Raw genomic sequence first — 11,138 nt, forward strand, 5'->3', positions numbered from 1 at the left:
AATTTATAGAAAGAAATAGAAATATAGTCTCATATAAATCATGAAAATATTTTAAAATTATATGGATACTTTCATAATAAAGATTGCATATATTTAGTTTTAGAATATTTACCTTATGATAATTTATATCAACATATTTTAAAAAATAATTGTTTTTATGAAGAACAATGAAAAATATATTTAAAATAGCTATTAGATTCTATAAAATATTTACATGATAATGGTGTAATACATAGAGATATTAAACCAGAAAATATTTTATTCAATAATAAAACTATAAAATTAATAGATTTTTCATGTTCTACTCATATTACAGACACATTAAATAAAGATTATTATTATTTTACTTCTTGCGGTAGTCATGAATATTTAAGTCCTGAAGTTATACAAAATAAAATGACAAAAGAATTTTTAGATAGAATAGATATATGATAGATTGGAATATTAACATATGAAATGATAAAAGGTGTAAGTCCATTTAAAGGTGAAACTTATGAAGAAATAAAAACAAATATTTTATATAAAACAAATGAAGATATAGATTGAAAAAATATTTCAAATGATTTAAAAGAATTATTAGAAAAAATATTAGAAAAAAATCCAAATAAAAGAATTAATATAAAAAATTTAATAAATCATAAATATTTTAAATAAATAATTAAATTAAAATATTCTAGTTATATCTCTATATAAAACATTACTATTTGTCAACTATAATTCTTTTGTTTCTTTAAATATTTTTTGTAATATATAAGGCGTCTTTATTATATTTAAATTTAATTTTAAAATAATATATAAATAAGAAATTATAAAAAATATTATATTTTCTTTTATTTTATTATTTATTAATATTTTATATAAAATATTTATTAAAAAACTTCAATATGATTTTATTTTAATTATACCAAATAATAAAGAATATGATTCAGGATTCTACTGTATACTAATAAAAGATATTGTATCCATTAATATATCTGTTAAAAAATATAAATTATATCAAAATGCAATAAAAATACATATTATTCAACATATTAATATTAAAAAAATATATTCAGATTTTTTATTTTTTAATATATTTTTTTCTAAATTTTTACTATTAATATAAAAATTTAATATTGTTAATAAAAAATTAAGATTTAAATCTCTATTTAATATTATAAAAGAAGTAAATAATCTTCATATCTAATATTTTAATATTAATTTTTTATTAAATGTTAATAAATATAATCTTATTAATTTCATTTTTATTAATATAGTTGTTATAATTATAACTGTTAAATATATTCTAGTTATCTTCGGTATTTCATAATATTTTTTAAAAATTTCATTCATAAAAAATAACATATATAAATATCATATAATTACTTGAATAATGATCGGTGATATATAAAAAATTATGTTTTTATGTTTTTATTTTATTATAGAAATAATTTTAAATCAAATTAATAATAATGAAAATAATATAATAAATATTATTAAATTAAATGTTGATATTAAGAAAGAAATTAATACTTTTTATAAATTATTAGAAAAAAAATTTGAAGAAATTTCAGACTATTTTATTAATATATATGAAAAAGAAATATATAATAATATAATAAATATAAATGATCTCTATAATAAATTAAATTATATAGATCAAGAATTCGAAAAAATAAATATTCATAAATCAAAAGAAAATATTGAAAATAATTATCAAAATTATATTATAGATAATATATTAATAAATATTTTAAATCATAATTTAAATATTATCCAAAATGATATTCATCAATATAATATGCTTATTCTAAATTATACTACTAATAATAATTTTTTAAATTTTAATAAATCTGTATTTCAATATAATGAACTAGAAAGAAAATTTTTAAATATTATTTTTAAATATTTTAAATAGAATAATAATAATTAGTTTTATAAAATTATTAAAATAATTCAATATTATAATATTTTAAATTTGAGTAATTTTGATTTTAAAATTATTTGTAATTTATACGATGAAATGTTATTAATACTAAAAAATTATAATTTTATAAATATTATTGAAAATTTAAAAGTAATAAAAGAACTTATATTAGAAATGAAATAGAAATTTGATGAAACTAAAAAAGTAAAATAGTTTGAATATATGCTAATATTAGAAAATATTAAAAAACAATATACTAATTATAAAATAAAATATAATACTTGAATGTATATAAAATAATTAAATTAAAATTTATTTTGTTCTAACTGGGGATTGAACCCAGGACCTTCTCCGTGTAAAGGAGACAATCTACCACTGATCTATCAGAACTAAATATTTATTATTAATTTTAAAATCTAAGTAATACTTAATTAATTATTTTTCTTCTTCTATACTATAATACTTAAGTTCATATGAAACTTTATCACTTGATATTATTCTTATATAATCTCTTAATCCTCTTGAATGTAAATATTTTCTTGTAAACTATTTTATCATTGGTTTTCTATATTTATACATGAAATTCAATATTAATATATCTCCTTCTTTATTAATAGTTTTCAATGTTTTTCCTTTATCTCTTCTTCAATTTATCTTTATTTTTTCTTCCATAAAATTAAGAAAATCATCTAAATTAAATATTCCATCCTATATAGGTTTTGTACAATCTACTTTATATACTACTGGCTATTCTACCTTTGTTATTCTAAATAACTAATTCTTTGTTCTCATTTTAAATTTATTATTTGATAAAAATAAAATGAAAATAAATAAAATATTTGATATAGTGAGAACAAATATGAATGAAGAACAAGTAACAATATTTTATAATACTTATATTAATTATCTTAATAAATTAAATCAAAAAAATATTATTGAAAATCATCTTATTATTTTATTAGAACATATACATAATATAAATATCTGATCTAAAAATTTTTGTTTTTTAACTTTAGAATATCTTATTAATAATTTTGATATTTCAAATTATTTTGAAATTATTTTTCTCCAATTGTTTAGATATTATTGTAATAATGAAGAACCGATTTTATTAAATAAATATATAAATAAATTTAAAAATAATAAAAATTTTGAAAATATTTTACTTAATCATATACATAGATGAAAAATACAAAAAAGTGAAAAAGAAAAATTAATACAAAATAAAGTTTTATTTATAGAGAGAATTTTATTATTATAACACTAAAATAATTTATTAAAAATAATGTCAGAATATAAAGTATTAGAAATATATTCATCTATATATGATATAAAAAATCAAAATATTAATTTAATTGATAATTTAAAATATAATTCTTCTTTTGATTCAAATATAAAAATTAATAGTTTTCATTATATTAATGAAAAATTAATTTATATTTATACAAATAATTCCATATATAAATTTAATCTTATTAATAAAAAACAAAAATTAATTTATCATAAAAAAGATCCTATTTCTAATATTTTATTCAATGATGATAATTTCTTCACAGTAATTTTTAATAATGTTTTTAAATTAATATCTTTTGAACATAATATAACACTCAGAAAATTTAAAAATAAAAATCCAATACTTTTTATTAAACATATAATAAATTTAAATTATATTTTATTCATAGATAATAAATATAAAATTATATTATTTAATATAGAATTAGATAAAATAATTTATAAATTTGATTTTATCAATATAATAAATGATATCATAATAATAGAAGATTTTTATTTATTATTTATTAAAACAAATGATAAAATATTAATATATAATTACAAATCATTAAATTTAACATTAATAAATGAATTTATTCATACTGAAAAAATTTCTTCTTTTTATTATATAAAAAATTATTTATTTATTTCAAATAATAATAATCTCATATATTTTTATATTACTAATAATGAAATAAAATTGATAAATACTTATATAGATAATTTTATTGATAATGATATTTCTTCTATCTCTAAATATTATAATAATTTATTACTATTAATAAAAAATAAAATATTAATTTTTGATTATATTAATAATCAAATTATATACTATAAAAAATTAAAATTTAATTCAATATTAAGTGCTAATTTTTATAATAATATTTTAATATTATATTCAGAATTTAAATTAACATTTTATAATTTAAATAAAGGAATAAATTAGAAAAATTCTATCCCTATAAATAATAAATATTTTGATTATCAATATTATAAAATAGAAAATAAATAGATATTAGAATATAATAAATTATTAAAACAATTTAAATTTACTGATTCTTTAAATCTAGCTTTAAATCAAAATAATATTAATTTATTTTATAGTATACTTTTATCTATATATCATATAGGATTTTAGAAAAATTTATGTGATAAAAAATATTTAGAATTTATTTTTCCTTATTTCTTTAATATAAAATTTAATAAATTATTCACTCAATATTTTGCTGATTGCTTAATACATAATATTGAATTTGATAAAAATCTATTATTAAAAGATATAAATGAAGAAAATGATATCATAGATATTACAAATATTATCAATAATTATTTAATTAATTAAAATTTATCCATGTTTCATGTTATGAATTCAATTGTCTATTGTTCTTCATGTAGTATTTAAACTTTTTGTTATTTCTACTTGAAATATATGCGCTGCTTCATCATCTGTCTTATTTAAAATTAACATATTTCTTAAATATATAATATCTTCATCTTTTTTTAATTCAGGCATATTAGATGATACCATTAATAAAAATAAATTTATTAATATATTTCCCTTACTTCTTAATATATTAAATGATTCTATACATAAATCCTAAAATAACTAAAATGTTTTCTATTTAATATAATCATCTCCTCCCATTACATATGCCATTTCAGGTGTAAAAACAAAAGCTGATCTTTCTCTTTTAATTCCATATTTATATTTAAAATTACCTAAAAAATGACCAAAATCTATATGAAATAATGATCCATCTTTCTTAACCATAATATTTCCATTATGCCTATCTCCTATTCCCATAATATATGTTGCTACACAATATGCTCCACAACTTTTAACAAAATTTTCTATAGTTTTATTCAACTCTTCTTCCGTAGTATTATAATGATTTAAATAATTTCATAATGGCGTTTTACTAAATGCACCAAATGTTCCTCCATATTCTAACTGTATATCTGATTGCGTATATGCATCTTCTATTGTTTCTAATATTCCTATTCCTCTATTATACATCTTACTATATTCAGGTTTATTAGACTTTATAATTCCTATAGGCAATACTTCATATGGTGTTATTTTTACATTAATATTCTAATTTTCTCAAAATATATGCATCATTTTTAACATATATAAAGTTAAACAATCCTATCTTACATCATCTCCACATTTAAAAATAAAAGAATAATTTTTTTTCTAAATTTCATCATCATATTTTTTAAAAATTAATAATAATGGTACCATTTTAGAACTAAAAAATGAACATTTTTCTACATATATATTTTTTAATCTTATCGTAGGCATATACGGACATGAAAAATAATCTATTTTTTTAAATCATTTTTCATTTAAATTTGTTAATTTTTTCTTATATTTTTCCTTTATTTTAATTATATTATATTTCTTTTTATTTATTAATAATTGTATATTCAATGCTATTTTTGTTAATTTCTATAATGTTATATTCTAAATAATTATATCTTCAATTTGATCTCCACAATAATGTAAATATTCCTCTAATATTAAATAATATCTCTCATAAAACTCAGGATTAAAATAACATTCTGATTTCATTAATCAAAATAATTTATTTCCTATAAAAATAGGATTTCTAAGCGCTCTTTTTATTAAAAATCTGGTTAAACTATTGTTATTATATGTATCATATTTAATACATTGTACTAACTATAATAATATTAATTCTAATAGTTCATCTGTTACTTCTTCTAATATATTAACAGCATAATCTCTTATCATAATATCATGATATAATGGTCCTAATAATTCTATTACATTTAATGGTTCAGGCTTTTTTCATTTTTTTAATAATTTATATGTTTCATACTTATAATCTAATGATAATCAATTAACAGACTATAAAAATTTAGGTAAAACATTGCTCATATGAATAAACGCATATCTACTTATTCATAATAATTCCTTATCAAATTTACTTAATTTATGCAACTAATCATTGTTTATTATTTTAGATAAATATTTCTATGGTAAATCATCTAAATTATTTCATAATATCTATTCTCCTACTATATTTTCATTTATTTTTTTCTTATAATATCTTCATTTTATATCATACTTATATTCAGTTAATTTTAATCTTAATATTAATTTTTTCTATTTTCAATTATTATTTCCCATAACTCTATCCATTAACTAATTTTTTGTCATATTTTTCTTTATATTTCATAAATACATAGTATGTTCTCCCTATCTTAATTTATCATTATTGTCTCATATAGTCATTGTTCCATAATAACATGGTATACTTATCTCTTCTTCATATAATACTAATATAAAAATTTTAGTTTCTCTCGGTAATTTCTTTATTGATAATTTAAAATAATTATTTTTTTCAGGTACTATTATTAATTTATTTCTCTTTCATATATTTCTTATAATACACATACTATCCTTTATTATAGTATTTCTTCCATAATATAATCATAATTTAATTTTTATACATCTTTTTTTAGATTTATTTCATTGTATTATATTCATATTTTCTAAAATAATAGAAATAAATCCAAAATAATTATTACATTCATCCACATAAATTAAATTTTTAAAATTTTTATATGTTTCTTTTTTTAAATTTAAATTTAAATTTTCTTTTATTTTATTCATATATAAATTCTGTAAATTTTTAGATTTTTTCATTTTCTATTTTTTATATTCTGTTTTGTCAATTAATAATAATTCTATTTTCTATTTCTATAATATACAATCTTTTATATATTTAAATTCATATAATTTATTATTTCCATATATAAAATCAAATCTTCCTAATATTCTTAAAATATAATTTTTCTTAATATCAAGTCCTATAATAGAATGATATAATAAAATTATTTCATAACATAATTTATCTGCAAAAATGTTCTATTTAGTTTTATATATAATATTTTCTACCTTATTTATATACATATATACAATAATTTCTATTTCTATATCTTTAGTAAATTTATATTGCTATGTTAATAATAAAGGAAATAAATACATCTAATATGTTATATTCATATTTCTTTTACAATTTATTACACTTTTTCTATAATCATTCATATTGTTCATACATACTATTTCTTTAAAATCTCATTTCATATCTCCTAACTTAAGAATTTTCTATATAAAATTTTTTGATTTTTTCTATATTAAAAATTTTTTATATTTTTTTAAACATTTTTTTATATTTTCTAATTCTTGATTGTTTTGATATTTCAATATTATACTATCAATTTTTATATGTTTTAATTTTTTAAAATAATCATATAATTTTTTATATCCCACTAATAATTTACTTATTCTTTTATCTTTAGAAATTTTCTTTTTTGATTTTTTTACTTCCTCCTTTTCTGAATTATTTAAAAATAAAGATTTTTCTGTATATTTATTCAATTTATTATCTATACTAATAAATTTAAATATTTTATCTATTAATTCTTTATTTATTTTTTCATTATTTTCACTTAGTATTTTTTCCTTATTTTTTATTTCTATTTTTTCTATTTTATTTTTATATTTACTGAAAAATACTTCTTTCATTTAAGTTTGTGTAAACTTTAATTATAAAATAATTATTTATTTAATAATAAGGATATTGCTATGGTTTATTTATTTTAGGCTATCTATTTTTAAAATAAATTGCTATAATAACCACTATTAATATTATTACAAAAATAATTTCATTTCTATAATCTAATAATGTTCCTGATGTTACATCTGCTATCTAAATATATTCCTATAATCCCTAACCAAAAACTGTAACTTTAGCAAATAATGCCCCTGTACCTGATAAACTAGTAGTAAATTCAAGTGTAGCAGATGTTCTAGTAGATTTAATACATCTACATCCTATATCATGTTTATTAGAATCTATACATTTAAACTAATTCTCTGTAGCTTTAGTACTAAATCCAGCTCCAAAAATTGATACCTATTTAGCATCTATTCTTATACGCTACTTCTATGATCTTATAGTTAATAATGTAAAGAATTTTACATTAGCTTTTAATTTACATGCATGATATAAATCATAACATATAACTAAAATACAACAATTATCTCCTTGATTCTATGGTTCAGGACATCTTTTATGCGTTCCTGTACATCTATTTGCACTTTCTACACTTTCACAATAATTATTCTATGGCTAGTTTAATTTATTTTTAAATTCTTTATTATTTTTTGGAGGATTTATACATACATCTCCTACCCCTATACCAACTCCAAACCTATCACATTTTCTACTTATATTTTCTATTATAGTATCTTTACATGCTTCAGATGTTTTTACCTAATAAGTAACAGCCTAACCATCTAATGCTTTGTTCATAATATTATCTAATACTATAATATTATTATCAAGATTTAATTCAACTTCATTATAAAATCCCTTTTCTCTATCATAATCTCCGTCTATATTTTCATCTAATAAAACTCCAATAATAGCCATCATTATGAGAATCACATAATACATAATTTTATTTGTGTTTTTATGATACGAATATTCTTTATTTTATGTAATATATCTGCTTTTTATAACATATATTTTATATACATTCATCATAAACTTTATTACTTAATATTATATCTTAACACAAAAAACATAAATATGAAGAAAAATAAACATGCCATAAATTATAAATGGAATGAAGATAATTCGGATAATGAAGATAATAAAAAGAAAATAAATAAAAATAAGATAATGTCAAGTCCAAAATAGAAGAACGTTTTTACAAATCAAACAATAAATCATAAATAGATACCATCTTATAACACTCCTGCTACTTAGTCTGCAGATTCTATTACATTAAATAATACCATAAACAATTCTAATGATAATGATTATGGTTTTATTACTACATTAATAACAGGTGCTGATTATATTCATACTAGTAATAGTGATAAATAGAATGTAATCTATAGTAGAGAAAGTTATTCAAGTTGTGAATCTTATGATAATTTACCTTCATATAAAATAAAATTAAAAAATAATAAAGCTATTGCTATGAAAAATCAGGAAACAGAAATGATAAAATAGATGACTATGCTTAATACTAATAATGTTTATACAATACCAGATATAATATAGAATGATAGATGAAAAACTATGATAAGAGATCAAACTGGATCAAGATAGATTCAGTAGATTTTAGATAATTCAAAAGAAGATTCTCCAAATATCTTATTATTTTTTTCAAAAATTAAATCAGAACTTAGAGAATTATCATCCAATCAATTTGGAAATTATATTATATAGAAATTATTAATGTTAAATTTAGATTAGAATATAAATTTATCTACAGTACAAGCTATTAAAAAAGATTTATAGATATTAAGTAAAGAAAGTTCAGGCTGTAGAGTTATATAGACATTATTTAAATATACTAAAGATGTTGATTTAAGACAAATAATGTTAGAAAATTTAATTAAAGAAGAAAAACATTTTATCGAATTAGGTTTTGATCAAAATGGAAATCATGTTTTATAGAAATTATTTGAAAATTTTCCATATCCTGAATAGAATATTATTATTTTTTTAAAACCTTTAGTAACTATATATAATAATAAAAAAGTAATAGAATTATTCTCTAAACATATATATGGCTGTAGAGTTATATAGAAATTATTAGAATTAATTAAAGAAACAATAAATTAGGGAATAAGAATAGAAGAAATGATATCTTTGACAGGAGAAGTTTTCTTATGTATTATAGAAAATTTAAATGAATATATAGTAGATCAATATGGAAATTATGTACTATAGTCTTGTCTTAAATTTTTTCATTCTATAAATGATGTTTTTAAATATGAAAAAATTAGATTTCATACAGATCTTATAACAATAATAGAATCAAATTTTGTTTTTTATGCTAAATAGAAATTTAGTAGTAATGTTTTAGAAGCTAGTTATACATGTATTTAGACACCTGCATTGGCTAAAAGGTTATATAAATGTTTAGATAAAGATACTGTTATAAAAGATATGATAAAAGATCAATATGGAAATTATGTTGTTCAAACAGCCATTACATCATGTCAAAATAGAGAAGCAAAAAGAAAATTAGTACTTTTGTCTAAATCAGTATTATCAAATAAAAAATAGAATAATACATTAAAAACAAGTTATGAAAAACATATATTTGAATTTTTAAATAAGTTAAATATATAATAATATATATGTTTAAATATTTTTAGTTTTGTTACAAAATTTAATTTTTATAAATTTATCAACAGATAAAAAATGACAGATCTTAAATTACAAAAAAGATTAGCTTCAGATATATTAAGTATAGGAAAGAAACGTGTATGGTTAGATCCATTAGAATCTAATGAAATAGGAAAGGTTAAAACAAGACAAGGTATAAGAACATTAATAAAAGATGGTTATATAATAAGAAAACAATGTAAAATATAGTCAAGAGCTAAATCATATAAGAAAAAATTAGAAAAAAGATTAGGTAGACATAAGGGATTAGGTAAGAGAAAAGGAACAAGAAATGCAAGAAATTCTACTAAGATTAGATGAATAAAAAAAATTAGATCTTAGAGAAAATTATTAAAAGCATATAGAAAAATGAACAAAATAGATAAAACTATATATAGAATGTTATATAAACAAGCTAAAGGTAATATGTTTAAAAGTAAAGCAAATTTAAGAGATCATATTAATATAATATTAGAAAATTAGAAGAAAGACCAATAGATAAAAGAACTTAAAAATGAATAATTTTTTTTAATTTTTATATTTTTAATTTTAATTTTTTATTTTTATCATAATGGGAAAAGATTTAATAGGTACAGATTATAAAAGAAAAGGAATAAGAACATATACAAAATCAAAGAATATATATAAAAAATATATAATTAATTTATATAAGAAATTAACAAAGAAAATAACATCTAAAAAATTCAATGAAAAAATATTAAAAAATTTAATGAGAT

The 11,138-nt window shown here is 17.0% G+C and overlaps 1 non-coding gene across 1 annotated transcript; it reads right to left on the bottom strand.

The window, feature by feature from the left end:
• Positions 1-2,224: 2,224 nt before the first annotated feature.
• trnav-uac lies at positions 2,225-2,296 on the bottom strand. Its single transcript has one exon. It is a non-coding gene; the product is annotated as a tRNA-Val (tRNA).
• Between the last annotated feature and the right edge of the window lie 8,842 nt (positions 2,297-11,138).

This window comes from Alosa alosa, unplaced genomic scaffold, assembly GCF_017589495.1.
Source record: "Alosa alosa isolate M-15738 ecotype Scorff River unplaced genomic scaffold, AALO_Geno_1.1 AALO_1.0_unplaced_5, whole genome shotgun sequence".
Lineage (NCBI taxonomy): Eukaryota > Metazoa > Chordata > Actinopteri > Clupeiformes > Clupeidae > Alosa > Alosa alosa.